This window comes from Lynx canadensis, chromosome D1 (genome assembly GCF_007474595.2).
Source record: "Lynx canadensis isolate LIC74 chromosome D1, mLynCan4.pri.v2, whole genome shotgun sequence".
In the NCBI taxonomy this organism is placed as follows: Eukaryota; Metazoa; Chordata; class Mammalia; order Carnivora; family Felidae; genus Lynx; species Lynx canadensis.
This window is the reverse complement of record NC_044312.2, coordinates 90,693,406-90,716,174: the sequence shown is the minus strand read 5'-3', so window position 1 is coordinate 90,716,174 and position 22,769 is coordinate 90,693,406.

The following is a 22,769-nucleotide window of genomic DNA, read 5'->3' as shown; positions in this document are numbered from 1 at the left end:
ATCTTGAAGCAAGTAGGTAGACAGAATTTGCATAGGACTTCAGGTCAAATGTACTTCTTTGCAATAGCCTGTGTAGAATTTCTCAAAGAATAAATAAAAACTAAGTGATTAATTTTCAAACTATTTTTCCCTGTTATGAGCATTATCCAGAGGAAGCTGTGTTATGAGATCTGTCATCTAAATAGTGAATTACACATGATAAGATTGTGGGATATGGCAGAGTATGCTCTTTGTGCTTTCATCAAAGTTTTATGCCTAGATACTCATCATTTACTAGTTCATGAATCTATGAAACTATGATTGCCTGTATCTGAATGTCTTGGGATTGCATTTCTCACTGGGAAGCCAGTATTCAAATTTTGTTTTCATAATCTAATACTTATGACCAAGCTTAGGGCAGCAACTTCAAATCTGAAAGTCAATATTACTTCATAAAAGTAGTATCAAAAGTTATTTTAATAACATAGATCCTCAGTCCCTTATCTACAATTCCAAAACTTATCTAAAAGGTTTGACATTTTTTTTATTTTTTATTTTTTGGTAGCAAAATCTGACCTAAACTGAACTGCTTTTGTGGAAAAACCGGACCTGAACTAATGTGAGACTATTTATAGTCTCTGCATATCCCACTGAGTATAAATATTCACACATTTCACTGAAGAATTATTAATGTGTTTAATTATGGAGTGTTTCCTTCATACCCCACTGGGTGTGTTACATGAAGTATATATATATGTGTGTGTGTATATATATACACACACACACACACACAGTATACACACAGTATATATATATATATATATATATATATATACACAGTATATATATAGTACATATGTGTGTGTATATATATATACACACATATATATATACATACACATATATATACATATACATATATATATATATACACACACATATATATATATACACACACATACTGCATTATCTTTTTAACATCTGAAATTTCTGAATTCCTCAATACATCTGGCTCTAAAGATTCTGGATAAGATTGAAAGCATGGGTTATTGAAATACTTCTTAATTTTACTTTTATAAAGTAACCTTACCTTTTTAGAATTGAAGTCAAACACGTCAGTTCAGCTGTTTATATAATCATGAATGTTACCTAGCACTTACCCCTCAGTGATAAAGAGGTAAACAAATGCATTTTCAAAGTCAATAAACCTTACAAAGAGTACCCACTATGTGTCAGGAACGTTGGTCCTTAAACTACCTTATTAGAAATGAGAAGACTGAGGCTCAGTGAGCCTCTGTCACTTACTGAAGGTCTCACAGCTGATAAGGTGTGCAGCTAGACTTTCAAGTGAAGTCACCTAGTGATAACTGTCAAGACCTTTAAGGAGTTGGGCCTATAATTAGATAACATGCACATACCCAGAAATGCTAGAGGCAGGGGTATAAGAATTTCTGTGTTCTGCCTTCACTTACTCTCTAACATATCCTCTGTTTTAACATATTATATGTAGTCATCCTCCATCTAAATATCATCTTTCAGTTTTCAGCCCTCCACTCTCTGCACCCCTGATCAAAGATGCAAATACATGGTCTTTGATGAAAACCCAAGAACCTCACTCAACATATGCACTGTGCCATCAGCCATCCTTGCTTTCTCCTCACTTGAAGGGAAGAAAACTTAAAATTCAAATGACAGGGGCAGCTGGGTGATGGAGTTGGTTAAGTGTCAGACTCTTGATTTTGGCTCAGGTCATGATCTCATGGGTCATGAGTTCAAGCCCCACACTGCAGCCTGCACTGACAGCATGGAGCCTGCTTGGGATTCTCTCTCCCCGCCTCTCTCTGTCCCTACCCTGCTCGCTTGCTCTCTCTCTCTCTCTCTCAATCAATAAACTTAAAAAAATTTTTAATTCAAATGACAAACCTACAGATACACTTAGAGGTACCCATCAACCTGGATCATAACCCACTGAGCTACAAAACACCTTCCCTTAGCCCACTGCTAAGATTAACCCATTACTAAAGAGAAAAACCTTCATGTCAATCAATTCTGGGATAGGACCTCTTTGTGGGTACTACAGACTGAATTGTATCCCTCCAAAATTCATATGTTGAAGCCGTAACTCCCAATAATTGGTATTTGAAAATAGTGTCTTTGGGAGATAATTAAGTTTAGATGAGGTCACGGTATTAGTGCCCTTATGAAACAACAGAGAGCTTGCTCACTCACTCTCTCCCCCATGTAAGGACACAATGAAAATGTGCCCATCTGCAAGCCACAAAGAGAGTTCTCACCAGAACCCAATCATGCTGACACTCTGATCTCGGACTTCTAGCCTCTAGAACTGTGAGAACACAAATTTCTATTGTTCAAGACACCCAATCTAAGGTTATTTGTTATGGTAGTCCAAGCAGATGAAGACATTTGGGATATCAAAAGACTAAAATATGTTGATTTCTTTGGAATTCTTTAGATACCCACAAACAGAAAATACTACATGGGTATATGGCTCTCTAAAATAAAAGCAATAATTAAAACAGTAATAGGCATTGAGTGCCTACAATATGCCATGCAAGTCACATTATCTCCAATTTCCATCATAACGATGTGTTTTGTTCTTGCTGTGAGTCTAGAGGCTTAAAAGAGCTGTCCAATAGTGACAGCACGTCCATGGTAGAATGGGGATTCAAACCAAGGTATGTTTGAATTCAAAGTCTGTGTTCTCTACATCTATCAATTTTACCTTTCTGTTAAAAAAAAAAAAGAAAAGAAAAACACACATTAGACTTTAACACAAGTGAGAGGCAACCTTTACTTTAAGTACAAAGTTGCTTAACTGACATGATAAAGAATTCTACTCAGCCCCAAATATCTCCATTGCTCATGCCTGAAATTCCACTAACATTGGTTCACTTATTTATTTACATTGAGTGTTGTCAGAATCTTAACTTCTAACTTTAAAACACTCACCTAGGAATAATAAATGAATCCCTAAATACTCTGGCTCCAGTGTGCTTGTCTGTTTTGTTCAACTAACAAATGTTAAACATCTGTTATATACAAGGGGTTGGGCTCAACTTGCCAGGAATATAAAGATACATCAGACTTTTTCTACAGTACCTCACAATATACAGCTATCAGCTAACAAGAGGAAGGAACTGGCATTTACAGTGTTGAAATGTATAGTGAAATGTATAGTGTTGGAATGTACAAAGCACTTTCAGGTAAATTACATTTTAAAAAAGGCAGTATTGACAAGTGGTTAGAAAATGTGCCCATCATGGGGCGCCTGGGTGGCGCAGTCGGTTAAGCGTCCGACTTCAGCCAGGTCACGATCTCGCGGTCCGTGAGTTCGAGCCCCGCGTCAGGCTCTGGGCTCATGGCTCAGAGCCTGGAGCCTGTTTCCGATTCTGTGTCTCCCTCTCTCTCTGCCCCTCCCCCGTTCATGCTCTGTCTCTCTCTGTCCCAAAAATAAATAAACGTTGAAAAAAAAAATTAAAAAAAAAAAAAAAGAAAATGTGCCCATCAGTCAGGACCCTTGCAAATATGAGCACACCATGTTAGTTTTCATTATTTGAGATTATTGTTATATACGTGTTCTACTTTTGAAATAAAAATAAAAGAGACCAAAAAAAACTAGTTCATTCAGTAAAAAAAACTGGTTGACTGAATCTGAATGAAATCTGAATGTCTTTCAGTTGATCTTGCTGATTTCAACACAAAATCTTTCTAATTTACTCTGTCCAGTACCTACCAAGAAGACAGAACTTTCTATCTCCCCTCATCATGCATTTATTCACTTAATTCTGTATTCTACAGACTGTTTTAAAGAGCCAGTATGTGTAAGGGCCTGAATTAGAAACTTAGTAATATTCAAAGATTATTCAAATAAGTAACCTAACAGATTTATAGACAATGTGCTATGAGGTTACACAACAGAGGGAAGAATCGTATCTCGCTGGAATGTGATCAGGCTATTCCCTCTGCCTGCCTGCCTGCCTGGGATGGACCCCAGACGCCGCTGGCACCTGGGCAACCCCACTCCACAGCATGTCAACACACAACTACTGACAGTCGCATGGCCAGAATATTAGCAGAGCACGCTATCACACAGCGTTCTGGCTCACATCATGTAATCATCCAGGGGAAACAGGCTTAGGAGTGTGATAAGTCAAATGAGTCCAGATGACAATGGAAGAGATGTCCTTGGTGCACTGTTAAGACAATGTTTCCTCTGGGGGAGGAGGAGGGAGAGATGGTTGCAGGCTGATGTGAACAGGGAAGGACTTTTTCCATTATGAACCAGAGACTCAGGTTTATTTAGACATCTGCTTCCTGAACAGAAGCAGCACTGCTAGGGGTTAGTTTTCTTCTCTCCCCAGTGCTATTCTCCTGATGCTTATTACAAGTCAAGTAGCAATATAGCACTGTCCTCAAGGAGAAATATTCTCTCATTTTGGCTGTCATGTCAGGGAGAAGGCAGAGGAAGGAGACTATTTGCTCATAGTGTGAATTTCTTCTCGCTTCCTCCAAGGCCAAGCCAAAAAAAAAAAAAAAGAATAAGGCCGTGGAATTTCCAAGTGCTGGCCACAGCTGGTGAAGGAGGCAGTGTTTTCTGGACAAGCAGCTCACCACCTAGCAATTAATTTCTAAATCCATCATTTAATTATTAGTCCAAAAGAACACTGAAAATGAACAGCACTGCTCCATTTACATATTTAATCGGATTAGACTGCTGACTTTCAGATCCTGGCAATTAACTGGTCTCTATGTCCCTTTTCCAATACTTAAATGATTAATCTCTTATATTTGGGTGCCTATGTTCATTTCCTGATATTTTATGTTGGAAAATGAATTGTTCTTTCTCAGCATCATTATATGGGGAGGTGATTGCAGACAAGTTAACCTCTTGCTGTCCTAAATAATTATGACTTCATGAATAAGCTGTGTGAAATTCTAGATAATAAGTGTATATAACTACCAACTTCCTGTTTTCCTTTTAAAAATGAAATCAATGAAAAAAAATCAAATGAACCTATTCCCTTTACAGTTATGTGAGGTAAACAAAGAAGGTATTCTTCCAATTGAATACAATATTTGATCATCTGTTCACTAAGGAAAACCAGGATTTCCCACAACTCCCCAGTGAGGTTCTATATTTCCTGGTATGGTCTAAAAGGAGATGCAAATTTAAACATGGACAGGTTAAGTCTGAGATGCAAAACAACACCGGAAATAAAGCAAAGCAGACCTGATGGAATCTTAATGTAAAATACCCTCTTGCTATTGACAAAAGCTTCCACAAAGCTTCCAAGCCTTTCTAGAATGATCCCAAACCAATTCACCTTGAAAGGTATCACATAAGGTCACCCAACTACCAGAAGGGACCAGGAATGTACACAGAGTAGGTGGTTCCATTAATGGTGTGACTGAGGAATTACAGAACACAAACAGTCCAAAATTGTGATTTAAGAGAATAGTTTCTAGAACAGGAGAGAGCTGGCTGTGTGCCCCAGTGTGTCACTGAATGTCCACACACCAGACTTCAAGCAGGGTACTAACCTCCCCTAAATCACAGGTGCATCATCCTCTAAAATGGGGCTAATAACGACATCCATTTCAGAGAGTATGGTCTGAAAGGATTCAACGAGATACTGCAAGTAAGAAATTTAGCCCAGTGCCTGGTAACGTTAGTGGTTATTTTAATACCTTATTGCTAAGCGATGTGCTCACTGTCCTGAGGCCCAAAATAATTATAGCCTTTATTAGATTTTAAAATTCCCAAACCTTATTAAAACTCAGAAGACAGGGTGGGTAGCAACTCAATGGTTTTATTAGCAACTCAACATTAAAAGGCTGTGCCATCTGGAACTCAGTCTGTATAATTCTCTCATGAACTATAACATTAGTTGGTTCCCACATTGAAAAGAGTCAATTTTGCTCACCAGGTCATTCTCATTCATTCTAACCCAACCTGGAATGGTAGGATTTTTGAATAAATACATTTGATGGGGTAAAAAGACCTTGAACTTGGGGGAACTGTCATGATTCTCCAGAATACCAGAAATCAACCTGGAATCAAGAAGGACTACCTCGGCAGAGAGCAAGCCATATGTAAGTTTACAACTGCATTCACTCCGCTTAACAAACATGTGTTGAGGGCCTACATGATGCCAAGAGCTGGAGTTTTTCCTCTTTTCCTTCTGAAGCTCCAAAAAGTTCAAGCCCATACTGATCAAGCAGAAGAAATTATTTGGATACTTCTCAAAATCTCGAGTGCCCAGTTTCCATTGCCCTTGGCAGCTGGAACAAATTAGCGCCGGGACACAGGCTTTGAAGAAAGGTTTCAGAAGCTCAAAACAAAAGAAAAAAAAAAAAGAAAATCTATTTTTAAAGAAAATTATCTTTACTTTTCTGATGTTTAAAGCAATTTGTGCTTTTATTTAAGTTTTTTAGACAATACAAAAAGGCAAAAGTAAGAAATAAAAATCTCCCATTGCCCCCCCCCCCGGAAGAGATTATCACTGATGTATGTGCTACAGATTTTTCTACACAAACATATACATATAACCATGCATACATATATAGAAGTATAAACACACACATAAAAGATAAACACATAAACTGCTTTGCAATCTGATTTTTTCACCAAATACATAATGTATCTGTTTCCATGTTAATAAGTAAAGATTTAAATTTGCCTTATCACTTTTAATGGTTCTACTGTTCTCCACTGTATGAAGGTGCTGTATTGTACTTTACCAAACCCTGTCCCTGGATGGGTAAGTGATTTTCTTTCTGTTTTTCTTTTTTCTTTTCTTTTTTTTTTTAACTTATTTACTGAACAACTAACCTGCCATGTGCCTGAACTATTTCAGAGTTCACATATATTTACACATATATTTAATTGTATAAAATATAACACTGCTTTGCAATTGTCCTGGTACAAAACTTTGACAGTCTTAATTTTATTATCAAACTACCATTAATTTCCTACTCTCTGATACCTGGACAGGATGGTCCTGACATTTATAAAATGCCTTCAAGTGGGCTCTCATTGCCCATGCCCTAGAAACCTCTCTGGTTTCTGGTAAAAAAAAAAAAAAAAAAAAAAAATGAGTTTTCCTCAACCCCTGGCTCCTTGCTACTCACAATGAATGTTAGTCTTTGAACCAGCAGCCAGAGGCGTCCCCCCTCTTCCGAGATGGAAGTGCAGGGTGTTTTCATGGGCATTTTTCTCTGTTCAAACTAAAAGGTCACACAGGCAGCTAACATACTGCATCTCACCAAACATATGCTACTATTAATGAGTTGTGGTGGTGGTGTGGTTAATATTTGATAGCCGACCACCTACTGTCCTTGTCAAATATTTGCTTTGCTTACGAGCAGAGCATGCTGGAGTGCTGCCGGTATTCTTCATCAGCCCAGGCAAGTTTCTGGAAAAACAAGCAGCTCAGGACTGTGGTCTTGTCAGAATCTACAGTGAATGCAAAGATGAGCCCCGATGCTGGAGATGAGCGAGGACATTAAGAACAAAAATCTCCTCTGTGAGCCTGGATCTAACAGTTCTATAATCAGCTGTCAGTGCTTGCTACTTCAAAGGGCCCGTCGGCCAGCAGAAAGGGCAGAAAGACCTTTAACCAGCACCTGAAAACCTGTGACCAAACAGCCGCTAATGTTTACTGAGTGTCATGTACGCGGTAGGCATCACTCCAAGCGTCTTATGGGTAGTAGCACACAATACCACTTGGAGGTTGGCAATCTTATTACTCTCCTTTTATTTATTTTTTTAATGCTTATTTATTCTGAGAGAGAGAGCATGCACACAAGCAAGTGGGGAAGGGGCACAGAGAGAAGGAGAAAGAGAAAGAGAATCCCAAGCAGGCTCCGGGCTTCACAGCCCAGGGACTCGATCTCAGGACCGTGAGATCGTGACCTGAGCCAAAATCAAGAGTCAGACGTTTAACCAACTGAGCCACCCATGCGCCCCTTATTACTCTCTCGTTATATAGATAAGGAAACTACGACACCAAGAAGTGTAGTAACTTTGCCCATGGGGGGGATCTAGTCATCAATTCAGGCGTTCCATCTCCACAGCCAGGGCTCTGAAATACCACAGCACAAGTTCACAGGTGTGGGTACACCCACACACTCCACTCCCCACATATATACCACACACGATCCACGCTTACACTGGGCACAGACCACAGCGCGTACACCTATCTCACTCCATGCACACGCACACCCCCGTCACACATACCCCACTCACCATACGCACATAGCCCACAAATCTCACACATATCCCACACACCACACACTCATCACCTGCCATGTGCACACACTTTGCACATAGTTGCACGCACCTCACACACCCCACACGTCGTACATACATACAGTGGGAACACACCGCACCACGCACAAGGACATCTCACGCAGATGCCCCACACACACCACTTGCGCACACTCACATGTACATGCCCCCAAAGCATCCCCAAGATGAGCTGAGAACTAAATAACAGACACCAAGAATAAACTGCTTATAAAAGAATTTCAAGATGCGTGACGGGCCATTTCTTGTCCTACGAGGTAAAGGTGGCAGCATACATGCTTCAAGGGGAAGGCTCGGAGGTGTCTGTGATACATGGTTGCGTGTCGAGTCAGCTCTAAGACAGCACCCTTCTGCTGCTCTGGAGCTCGGACGAGATTCAGGTTCAGGAGGATAAGCCGCAGCCACACACTCCCCCTCGGGAGACTCACAGCTCGTGGCACGTCCGCAGACTAGATTTACCAGGGACTGGAAATGCGGTCCCAGCTCTTCAGCCTGCCATTCAAAGCCTCCAGCTATCCCATCTCCCTGGGACCTTCCCTCTTCAATGCCCTCTTCAGGCACACTAAAGGACTCTTGCTCCCTCGTGCACGCCCGCCCCTGCCTGACATGACATCCATCTTATTTTTTCCAACTTGAACTCAAACCACCCACCCTGGCTAGCTTAGTTTTTCTGATACCATGACAGTTCCCTCAACTCTGCACCTCCCACCAACCTTTCCATCCCCTAAACTTCTACAGTAATGTATTATCTGTACCACCTGCTTGGCATTTTGATACGTGGTGTACCACATTGTTAGCTATGTGAAAAGATTTTTAAAATGCTGTATTATATTCTAATTGTCCGGAGACCTACTACCCATTTATTATTCAGTGGCTGTCATTGCTTTAGAAGGATAGCAAAACAGCACTTATTGGCTTTGAGCTTCAAAATAGGATTCTGAAACTTGGAAATAAATGGAATCTTAAAAGAAAGGTGCTTTTGATTTGTGAGAAACCAGCTTTTGGAGAGAGAAACGGTTTGTTAAATTCTAAAATCTTGCCTTCAGCTATTAAGAACTAAGACCCAGGAGATATATAAAGTTTATTTGATAAACACAGTTTTAGGATGAATGTATAATGACATAAAAGGATGTTTTCCCATCCCAAACAAGGTAATGGGCAATGGCTGAGGGAGGAGAGAAACTAGAAAGACGTGACAGTTTAAACAACAGGATGGCATTACTGCGCCCTGCAGTCTCAGCCTGGGTCTTCACAGACACCCAGATAAGCTTGGGGGATACATGGTAGCTGTGCCTCACTTTCCAGAGGCAGAAACCTTAGAGGTGTCCCTAAAGAGCAGAAGGTATGAAAGCACTGAAATCCAAACGGGAGTGCCATAAGAAGCAGTAGGGTCTTCCCCACAAGTCTACCGAGGCATTAGAGGGTCATGGGGAGTGTGCGCAGGTAAATATTTAACAACTAGCTCTCTTGAAAATAAAAATATCTTTTTTAGAGTAGAGCAGGCAGAATAATGACTCCTCACAGATGTCCACGTCCTAATCCCCAGAAGCTGTGAAGATGTTACCTTAGATGGCAAAAGGAACTTTGTAGATATGATTAAGTCAAGGACCTTGAGATCATCCTGGATTATCCAGATGAAAGAAAGTGAGAGACATCAAAGCGGAGAATAAATTTCTGTTGTTTCGAGCTACCATGCTTGCAATAATGTGTTACAGAATCAATAGAAAACTAACACATGGAGTTTTAAAATGGCACAAGGACGCCCCAAGGCTAATTTGAAGCTACCAAGGTGATGTTATTGAACACAAGATGGGAAGATTCACACAGATAGCCCTTGTGAGCTGGTACACACTGGCTCCAGAGTACCGCCTGCGTGAGAGCATTTGAATTTTCCATGTCTCAAAGAGTCCAGTAGGGGTGGGATGGACTGGCGGACCTGATGGGATCCTACAGTCATGGTGAGAGAAAACACCATCAAGTATAGCATGGACCCCAAATATGAGAACCACACACAGGATTACAGGCTAACATCCAAACACCAGGGAGATAAGCCATAGCCAGCCCTGATGGAGGACAGAGGATGGCCGCAGGCCAGATAGTGCCTCCTTCGTCTCCATGCTTCAAGAGTCTCTTTCTGGGGGAGAAAAAGAAGGTAGGTAGATTAGATAGAGAGATAGATGAATAATTTAAATCCTAAATTGACCAAATGTAAATCCTGATTTGACTAACATGACTTGGTTACCTACAAGTGACTCAACTGTTTCCTAATCCCAAAGAGAATGGAGGTGGGGCTCAAAATAAAAATTAAATTTGGTTTTCTGGTATGAATAACTGATACTCACTATTCAAATTATTTCTTCCAAATAATGTATAAACGCCTTAGGAAAATGCCGCAGGTCTTCTATCCACCCACTGTTGACTCTTAGAGGGCACTGCAACGTTGCCTGACAGGAAGCATAACAGAATCAGTTGATCAGTTGCATGGCTATTTCAGCGTGGCTCTCCACCTTTGATGCACACTGACGTCACATGGAGAGCTTTACAGTATGGATGTCTGGGTCCCACCCCCCTGAGATTCTGATTTAACTGGTCTGGTGTGCAACCTGGGCACTGGGATTTTTAGAAGTTCCGATGAGCAGCCATAGTTGAAACTGGCCATACTCCTCTTCCTGGAGACGGCTTTGGAATCAAACTAACCCAAGTTTAGACATTGATTCTACATATATGATCCTACAAAATGAACCTAGATAAATGACTTCATTGTTTTTACAGCTCCGTTTCCTCACCTGTGAATGGATTAATGATATTTAAGTAGAGAGTATTAAGAAGATACTATGCATACAGAGCTTTGCACATGGTGCAAATTCATTTTTGCTAGGTAATGGCTACCATCCTATAACATTATGCTCCAGACTGCCTGTGAATCCTCTTTTTGCAGTCACTGGATATTCTGCTAGAATCCATAAAGTCTCCCCATGCACCTGGAATAAAAATATTAAGGCACAAATCTTTCATCTTATATAATTATCCCATTTGGAAAATAAAAAGTACAAATGGAACTCCATGGCTTGCTCACGTTTCAAAAAGGAAAGCACGTTCTGCATAGAAAACCTTGTCAAAAAGCCCCCAAGCCTCACTCTCATTATGGACCAAATGAGGTTTTTCTGAGGTAGAGGTGATAATACGTTCTAAGGTTTCTGAATATCAAACATACGAGGGCACTTAGGGACCTCCCAAACATATATTTCAAGGATAAAAATCTTTTCATCTTCAAAGAATCCACTTACTATTCAACGAAGATGATTACAAAATAAGACAAATGGAATTATTCTGCCTCAGAGGTGCCGTATAAAAATATACACATGTATATATACAAAAGTAGTTGAGAAAGATTAGAAGTTTGTATAACTGAAAGAAGATAGAGTACAAAAGCTATAAATGAAGTCTCCTGAGAGGATCCCTGCTACTGTTTCTCATTAATAAAAACTATGAACATGGTGCAGGAAAGATTAAAGGGGCATGTCTACAAAACATAGGGCAGCAGTTAAAAGCAAAAGTTCTAGAATCAAATCCTCTAGTTCTACCCTAAATCGGTCCCTTACTTAACCTCTGCGTGCCTTGGTTTTCTCATGGATAAAATCAAGACATATCAAGTGGCTGTTGGTAGGATCAAAATGGTACTAGAATACTCAATGCAGTATTTGGTACACAGCAAATTAGCAATAAGCATTAACTACTATATTCATAAGGAATACACTAGAACTGTGCTGTGCCATAAACTATCTCATAGCCATATGTGGCTATTTAAATTAAATATAGATAAACAGAAATCAAATAGAATTAAAAATACATCTCTTAAGTTTCACTAGCTGTATTTCAAGTCCTTGGTACACAGATGTGGCTAGTGACCACCGTAATGGCAGAGGGACATCTCCATCACCACAGATATTAAAGTCTCTGCTCGAGTGACAAAGAGCAAGTTCTGAAGCCTCTCTCATTTAGTTGAAGGTAAAGGAGAAGCCTCTCCCTTTCCTCCTCCACTGGGTAGGGAAACACACAGGCAGTGATATTCGTCCCCAGGGAATCCTCTCTGTCAAGGCCACAGCTCCTCAATCCTATATGCTCTCCAGATGGACACTGCTGCTGCTGCTGAATGAACTTGTTTTATAGTCACCAAGCAAGTCCCGCGAGGTGGCCTTGTATTTGACTTAGGTTATACAGGCACTTAGCAACTAGGGCATCAGAGGCAGGATTTAGGATCTCTGCCAGAATTTATATTTTCTCAGCTGTCCCATCCTTCTGCATCAAGGTGTGTCCCTCTTTCAGTCTCCCTAAAATTTCTAGCTCACTGGTTCTGATTTTACGTGAACTAGAAAAACTGGATAACCAAAGTTATTGTACAAGAGTAAGACTCTAGAAAGGGCTTTTAGTCTTTTGCAAGGATGTCAATGCACAAACACTGAAAGACTTTTTTTTTTTTTTTTGCTTCCTTCCTAGCCTCTGTCTGTATGCTGGAGAGCTGAGAGTACCACATACCCAGCTAATGGGCAAGGTCGTATTTGAAATACCAGAGGGCAATAAGGATGTATGAAGTGATTCTTTTGGAAAGAGTATAAGAAATAGAAAAAATAACAGAAGAGATATAAAGAAATATCTCCAACTAGCAAATCTATGAGGAGTGCAAATTTAGACAAATGGCCAATTCTATTCGGTCATGAGCAAATGATATCAAATCATTCATGGATCGGCAAAATCCATTCTTTGGCTATAAAGCACAAAAAAATTTACTTTAGGGACTCAACTTGGTATATTTAATCATGTATGTATTTAAATGTGTAACTGAATACTTTTTAGGCTGTGTCTATCCACATAATGCCAGCTTGAGGGAAAAAGATTAAATCACCTAAATGGGCATTATTCATGTGAACTTAGATGTGTTTCTTGCTAAACTGACTTGTCTATACAAATGCATGAGAGATCAACTCACTCACGCCATGTAGGATACATCAGCTGATTCTGAGTTCTTGAGTATACTACATCACTCACTATACATATCCTAGCAACACAAAGAACCATGATTCCATTATAGCAATAATGTAGCCCATGAGTGCCCATAAAGCAGAAGGACCTGGATTCAGATTACCTGGACCCAAATCCCAGCCTCTAAAGTCATTTTCAATGCAACTTTTAGGCAAGTGCCAAAATTCACCAAGGCAACTTTCTAATTTATAAAATGGAGTTACTAATAGTCCTTGCCTCACAGAAGTTGCATTTATAACAGCTTTATTAAGCTATAATTCACATAGCATAAAACTTACCATTTTAAGTGTAATATGCACTGGTTTTTAGCATATTTACAGATAATGCAACCATCACCACCATCTAATTTTAGGACATTTGTATTACACCAAAAATAAACCTTGTTTTCACCAGCAGTCACTTTGCTTTCTGCCTCCCGCCCCGCATCAGTGGCAACTAATAATCTAGTTTTTATCTTTATGGATTTTCCTACTCAGGACTTTTGGTATCAGTAGATTCACACAAGATGTAGTTTTTTATGACTGATTTCTTTAACTTAGCATAGTGTTCTCAAGGTTGATCTGGTTGTAGCATGTAGCATGCTTCATTCCTTTTCATTATGAAATAACATCCCATTGTATGGATTATTATATCTTGTTCATCCATTTATCCGTTGATGAACATTTGGGTCGTTTATACATGTTAGCTACTCTGAATAATGCTACAATGAACATTTTGGTACAAGTTTTTGTGTAGACATAGATTTTCACTTTTGAGTATTTACTTATGAGTGGAATTTCTGGGGCATATGGTTTTGTATTTGTATTTGCCTGATGACTAATGATGTTGAGCATCTTTTCATGTGCTTATTAGCCACTCAGATAAATTCTTCGGAGAAATGTTTATTCAAATGCTCTGCCCATTTTTTAATTGTGTTGTCTTTTAATTGCTGAGTTGTAATATTTTTTTTGTCTATTCTTGATATAAGTCCACATCAGATATATGGCTTACAAATATTTTCTTCTATTTTGTGTGATTATTTTTCCACTTTTCTGATGGTGATCTTTGAAGCACAAAGTTTTCCATTTTAATGATCTTCATTTTATCTGGGTTTTTTTGTTGTTTCTGTTTGTGGCATATTTGAAAAACCACTGTCTAACCCAAAGTTAGTAACATTAATTTTATGTTTTCTTCGAAGAGCTTCATAGTTTTAGCTCTTACATTTAGGTCTATGATCCATTTTGACCTAAATTCTGTATGTCGTGTGGGGTAGAGGTTCAAACTGATTCTTTTGTATGTAGATATGCAGTTGTCCCAGCACTAATTGTTAGAAGGACTATTATTTCCCCCACTGAACCATGTTGACACTCTTGAAAATCAATTGAGCATAAATATAAGAATTAATTTCTGGACTCTCAGTTCTATTCCATTGCTATTTGTGTCTATCCTTATGCCAGTATAACACTGTCAGTTAATTACTGTAGCTCTGTAGTAAGTTTTGAGATTGGGAAGTGTGAGTCCTCTTTGTTCTTCTTCAAGACTGTTTGGCTATTGTGGATCCTTTGCATTTCCATAAGAATTTTAGGATCAGAGAACACAGCAGTGTCTGCAAAACAGACAGCTGGGATTGGTAGGTATTGTGTTGAATCCGTTTATTAAATGCTTTATAAGAAGCTGAATTATAAGGGGAAAAGAGCACTGGCTAGAATTTAAGAAATGTAGGTTCTTGCCCTTTGAAAAACCATTTCCATTCCTAGGATTTCAATTTCTTCATCTGTAAAATATGAAAGTTAGGCTATGTTGATTTAGAATATCCCATTCAAATTCAAGATTTTAAGGTTCTATGTATGTCTCAGGCTTGAGAATACTCTCAGCAGTTTGGTAGAAAAAATTCATCTTTTTTTTTTTTTTAAATTTTTTTTTTCAACATTTTAATTTATTTTGGGGACAGAGAGAGACAGAGCATGAACAGGGGAGGGGCAGAGAGAGAGGGAGACACAGAATCGGAAACAGGCTCCAGGCTCCGAGCCATCAGCCCAGAGCCTGACGCGGGGCTCGAACTCACGGACCGCGAGATCGTGACCTGGCTGAAGTCGGACGCTTAACCGACTGCGCCACCCAGGCGCCCCGAAAAAATTCATCTTTTAAAAACATCAACAGATGAGGATTAAGGAGTATACTTATCGTGATGAGCACAGGGTACTATATAGAATTGTTCAATCACTATATTATACACCTGAAACTAACATCACACTGTATGTTAAGTAACTGGAATTAAATCTAAAACCTTTTTTAAGGTCAATAATTTTGACCTATCAAATCAACAATCCTGGAAACCTGACAAACATAACAACTCTGGAGATAGAGAAGATCCTAGCTTGGAGGGATTTTTTCTTCTACTAGATTAAATATAAGCCAATTTCAAACAAATAGTTTGTTAAAAACCTGCAGTTATTAATGGGCTCTCATGATGTTGTTCATGTGAATGTGTTTTTTTTTCTTTTAATGAGGCACTGCTTTATTTATTTATTTATTTTTTAGTGTTTATTTTTGAGACAGAGAGAGACAGAGCACGAGCTGGGGAGGGGCAGAGAGAGAGGGAGACACAGAATCAGAAGCAGGTTCCAGGTTCTGAGCTGTCAGCCCAGGGCCCCCTGTGGGGCTCGAACTCACGAACCAGTGAGATCATAACCTGAGACGAAGTCTGATGCTTAACCGACTGAGCCAACTGTATTTGGTGTACAGTCATTTCAAATAAAACCTAGGTATATGTTAATATCTATAATTTCATCTAGCAGTATATAAAAGCCAAAGGGAACATATGCCAATTACTGTCTTAATGAATATAGAGTATCTCAATGATTAAATATTAAATACATAATTATTTCATATATTACGCTCATCCATTTCCCCCTAAGTTTTAAAGTGACATTCATAATCATAAACATCTGGGACAAACACTTCTACTTTTTCCTTTTTTAGTCTCTACATAAACTCTCTAGTACTAGCTGGTTAAATACATCGGATGCTCATATTCAAGTTTTCAAGAGGTCTACACATATATTAGGCATGTACCACATACCATATACCAGGTGTGGAAGACACAAAGATTAACAAATAGTCCTTACTCTTAGAATTCACCATCTATTGTCATTGGGAAGTCAGATACAAAGAAGGGAATCACAGTACAATGAAAGAATTGCTATAATATGAGTACAAAAACTGTTTTGAGGATACAGAGGGAGTATAGAGGCTACTGACTTCTGTAGAAAGGTAAGGAGAATCTCAGAAACAGTGATAAATGAGGCAAGACTTCTTAGCTAAAGACACATCTGTCCTGATGTGAAATATGGGAAAACAAGAAGAACTGTGGATAAGTCCAAGATGTCTAGCTTGGGACTTGCTTGTCTAGTTTGTCTAGATGATGATGAAACTTTACAGAAGTTGTTCTCATACAAACAAGCTCTGGTTATGTCAGTGGAGTTGAACTCCAGATAAAGAAAAATACTAACCCACATTGCCTCCTCCCTCACCCTAAACTAGAAAGAAGAATTGCAAAGTACAACTTTAAATTTTTATTAATGTTTATTCATTTTTGAGAGACAGAGAGAAACAGAGAATAAGCGGGGAAGGTGCAGAGAGAGAGGGAGACACAGAATCTGAAGCAGGCTGCAGGCTCTGAGCTGTCATCACAGAGCCCGACGCAGGGCTCGAACTCACAAACTGCGAGATCATGACCTGAGCCAAAGTCGGGTGCTCAACCGACTGAGCCACCCAGGCACCCCTCCAAAGTAGAACTTTATTTTTTTCATACATTTCACCCAAACAATTATTGCATCACACAGTTATCCAAATAGCATATCTCCACTGACCAAAACTCAAATAAGAATAAAAAATGAAGGTTATTCCTAATGATACGATATTTATTTTTCTAATATTAATGGTGTTTTCTGCTTCCTCACATATGATGAATTTTTGACATAGAAATAAAAACGAGGGACGCCTGGGTGGCTCAGTTGGTTAAGCGTCTGACTTTGGTTCAGGTCATGATCTCGCGACTCGTGGGTTTGAGCCCCACGTTGGACTCTGTGCTGACAGCTCAGAGCCTACAGCCTGCTTCAGATTCTGTGTCTCTCTTTCTCTCTGGCCCTCCCCACTCACATTCTGTCCCTCTCGCTCTCCCTCTCAAAAATAGATAAATGTTAAAAAAATGATATTGCACCTTAGGCAATATCAAACTGACAATTACCACTTCCCTTGGAAAAGATCTAAACTGGAGTGGCTACACTAATATCAGACAAAATAGATTTAAAACAAAATATTATTAAAGATAAAGAGGAATATTTTATAATGATAATGATGAAAGATTAATCTACCAGGAAAATACAATACCATATATGCACCTAACAATGAGACCCAAAATACACAGAGCAAAAACTGACAGAAATTGAAGATACAAACAGACAATTCAATGGACATAGCTGAAGAGTTCAAAACCCACTTTCAATGGTAGACAAGACAACTAAGCAAAAGATCAACTAGGGAAGGAAAGACTCTAGAAGTGTGATCCCATATGTTCCTGTAAAATTTGGAAAAGTAATATATTTAAGTGAAAAGACTTTAAGATTGTCTCTTCACAGTCTGACTCCCCTTTTGCCATGCCTGCTGTCATGTCAGGTAGCAATGGAGTAACTAGGAGAATCTTTGGAATTTGGGGGCAACTTTGGGTATCTAAGGAAGAGTTGCATATCAGACACTTGTAGTTTGAGTGGAACACGCTTATGTGGCTTACAGTTATCTCTAGCTTTCCCCACTGGGAATGGCTTTCAGGAGTACTCACCCACTGTCATAAACACAGGACCAGAATTGTGTAGATAGTGGAGGAGAAACCAGGTTTGAAATGGGAGACCTTGAACCTAGTTTGTAGAAAATTCTTCCAATCACCAAAAAAGGAAAATTGTAAGCATAAGAAACAGAGTATCTTTCTGTTCTGGAAAATATTTAACAATGTGGCACTTATTATTATAAAAATACCATACTTTTTTTTTTTGCCTTTTTGGTGGTAAACAGAAAATAGAATTTATCAGAATTCCTTTAGGGCACAAACCTATAAAACAATGAGTGTATCTATGAGGTAAGTCATGTATATTATGCATCAAAACTATTGAGAATAAATACACTTTTTAATCAACCATGGTAAGGCTGAAAATATTACAAAAATTGTATATTTTCACATGAAGAAATGTTCAATGTATGCAGTCAAAAATATATAGAGAGAGAAAAATGCTACTATAAACACGTCTTAGTCTGCTTATGCCGCCATAGCAAAATACTATAGACTAAGTGACTTAAACAACGGACATTTATTTCTTACAGTGCTGGAGTCTGGGAAGCTTAAGATTAAGGGTCTGGCAAGCCAGCCTCCATTCAGAGGCCTTTTCCTCTTAGTTTGTAGGTGGTTGCTATCTCACTGTGTGCTCATGTGACCTATTCTTTGTTCACATGCTAAAGACAGATTGACAATGAGCTCTCTGGTGTCTCTTCTTCTCAGATCCCACCCTAATGACCTAATATAACTGGAATTACCTCCCAAGGGTCCATCTCCAAATACTGTCATATTGGAGGTTAAGGCTTTTACATATTCACATTACTGTGTACAATAACTAATAAAATTATCATATATTTAATGGTGTTTGTGATATTTGAAAGCTCATTAACATTTGCAATTCATCTGATTTATTTTCTCTTTCTAAATAAACATTCACTTTCATACCTAATTATTTTTTTACATAATTTCACACTCTTTCTCTCAAAGAGGATCCCAATAGTTGTATAAGCTTTCAGTCACACAAAAACTGGACCCCTTTCTGCCCTTAACATTGCTTTTCCATGCCTCATATCTTCCAGTTCTTTCTCTAGTTCTCCTTTAAAGCTGCCCATCTTAAACACAACCTTCACCTTGCCATGTATCATTTCCCCCTTAAGTTCTAGCCAACTAGAGAATTTCTATCTATTCTCAAGATTCTAAATCACACGTCTCAAGAGTAAATCTAATAAAAGCAGAAAGAAGTTAAACAATCACTATCACACTTAGAGAGTCATAAGGAGGATAAGGTTGGGAGCACTTATACATTAATTTTTGTTTCTGTATATTCAACATATACAACCTTTGCCATCAAAGGGTATAAATACCTGAGTTATAGGCACCATACTTTCCCCAGTACCACTCTTCCTCCAACCCTCAGGCCCTGCGGCTTATTATCTATCACTCGGGTTTGATTCTCTCCCACTGCCCCCCCAGTATACCATAGCAACTTGGCTTTCTTCAGGTTCCCTTCAGTCAATCAGTCCTGCCTGCGTAGGTCTGCATTAACAGGTGTTGGCCCCAAGGAAATGATTTTTCAAAAAAGCTCCTTAGCTCCAAAGTCAATCAGTCAATATCTATAAATTCAGAGAGGGGGTAGGAGCAAGCCTCACACCCCCAAGTTGCACTTAGACTTCACAAGGGCTTGCTACTATCCATAGAGAAAACTGCCAGGTAAACCCAAAGTATGAAGCTTTATTCTCTCCCTGGGACTCAGAGGCAGGGAGATTTCTTAACAAATGCTCTCACTGTGGTGTACAAATGATATTGATCCGTGCAGTTGGCACTGAGAGCTGGGGCTGCTATATTGCATTTTTTAAACTTTCATCTCTAAATCCAAGCTGGCAGTTTGGTGCCAAATATAGCAGAACCCTTTTCCATCAGTATCTCACCTAACATATGGAGAAATATCCTGATTTACTGGAATCCAGGTAACTGTGGCTTTCAGTGTACTGGAATATTTTGCTGACTCTGCTTTCAGAAAAAGTCTAATCACAAAGACATCCCCAAGACAATGAAGCAAAAAACAAAAACAAGACAAAAAATCTTGTGTATGAAGTTAGCAGCTGCCAAAAAGTGTTCCTAAAGTATTTTAGGATCGGGGCGCCTGGGTGGCACAGTCGGTTAAGCGTCCGACTTCAGCCAGGTCACGATCTCGCGGTCCGGGAGTTCGAGCCCCGCGTCAGGCTCTGGGCTGATGGCTCAGAGCCTGGAGCCTGTTTCCGATTCTGTGTCTCCCTCTCTCTCTGCCCCTCCCCCGTTCATGCTCTGTCTCTCTCTGTCCCAAAAATAAACGTTGAAAAAAAAAAATTTAAAAAGTATTTTAGGATCATTGATTGTGCATCTCAATAGTCAACCTTTTTGCAATTCCATGATGTCCTATAACATCCTGCCATCAGAATCCATTACGTTTTTAAAACAAACGTTCTATTGTTTAAGGCAGGAAAATGAACGTGACCATTTTAAAAGGAATTTCAGCAAGTGCTGAAGTGTAAATGATTACTTAACCCTCAGTGGGCCAGATAATCCAATTAGAACATCATTGCTTAAACAGTTTGACTAATTAAGCTTTTATTGTGTAAGAATCAATGGTTTAAAATAAAAGTTGTTTCCTTGGCTTAAATAATTATTTAGAAGATTTAGTAATTCAAATTATTTAAACAGAATTGTCTTCAATATCCCTGAAAAGTCCACTTTGGGGCCTTCTTCCTTTTCCCTATGAGTCATTATTCTTAGTCCTACTGATAATAGGGGTGACAGTCAACAGCACGTATACCTCCTAAGATTATAAGTTACCTTTGTATACTGTGTCTCATATTGATATTTAGATATTGTACTATTTTACTTGTTTACATCCTGTATCTTCAACTAAAGTTTAAGTAACTTGAGAAAAGATAATGAATCTTATTCATTTTGTATTCCATCCACATCTCACAAAACTCCTGAGATATAATAGATTTAGAAAATATATTAGTTTTCTTCATACACATAGGGACATATGTATTCATTGCGTTAGATAATGTGAGTTATAACTCAGCCAAAATTGGTCAAATACCATTTAGACATGTCATGAACAAAGCAATAAGAAAAGGAATCTTATATGCTATCCCATTAAACATCACAACAGCCTTGGAGAAACCATTTGCAATTCTCATTTTACAGAGAAGTTTGAGAGTTATAGATGAAAAAAAAATTAGTGCTACAGATCTAGTATGTTCTGGAGCAGTAATGCAAAATTACATCCAAAATCCATTTCCCTACCCTGAAACAGTGGTTTCTATCAGGAGAGACATCTTCTGAGCCCTCCACCAATTCATTTGGAGTTTCTATGCTTTAACAAGAATCCTAAGAGCACAAAACAGAGAACTGGGAGAGGGTCTGCATTCTCAGCCCAAGGACATAACATTTTTGCTGATCATTCTCTGTGGCCTGTAGCTACTTCTCAGGGCCAGTCCTAGGATTAATTGGACATTCAACTCTGGGTGGGTTCAAGGATACTCACAGTGGTTCAACCTCAGAGATCCTATCAGGTTCCTTTTCCAGGGCACTCTCTAAGTGTAGAGTGTGCACAGTATCCAAAGCAACCCACGGCATCTGGAGTGTTACATGCAGGTGAGGACACATAAATCCCATAGGCAGAAACCTCTTCTCAAACTCTATTTCTACTCTTAAATCTCACTCCATCAGATCTGACCACTTTATGCCTTCTCACACCAAATACGTGTGTTCATCCTGATCTGCTAAAATATCTCCAATAGGAACAAGGCAAAACCTCTTGAGAAACATATACAGACCTCTATCTTCTGAGGGAAGAACAGGAAGAGTTTTAGCATGAGGTTGGCTTTATTTTCATCATCTTAATTTTATAATTACGAGCTTTCATTTTTTCCCCCCAGATATACTAGTATGGTGGAGTTGTGGATAACTTTTGGTACAGTTGAGTTTTAAATTGTTTTGTGGGAAAGAATAATGGTGTGAAAGATGTCCATGCCCTAATTCCCAGAATCTATGAATATGTTACCCTAAATGGCTAAAAAAAAAAAAAAAAAGGATTTTACAAATTGATTAAAGTAATGAATGTTGGGATAAAAAGAATTATCCTGGATTATCCAAATGGACCCAATTACATGAGTCCTTAAAATCAAAGAATTTTCCCTGGTCAATCAGAGACAGACAAACAGAGAAAGAAAGAAAGAGACAGAGCTGGTGATGGAAAAAGAGTCAGAAAGATTTGATATTGATGACTCTGAAGATGAACTGAGGGTACCATGAGCCAAGAAATGTGGGAACCCTCAAAAAGCTGGAAGAGTCAAAGAAATGGGGTCTCTTTTAGAGCCTTCAGACAGGAACATAGCCCTGCTACCACCTTGATATGAGCCCACTGAGACCATGTCAGACTTCTAAAGCACAGACCTCTACGATAATAAAGTTGTGGGTGTGGGATTTTTTTGTGTTTTTTTAAGTTTATTTATTTATTAATTTTGAGAGAGAGAGAGAGACCGTGATCAGGGGAGGGTCAGAGAGAGAGGGAGAGCCTGAATCTCAAGCAGGTGCTGCACTGTCAGTGAAGAGTCCGAG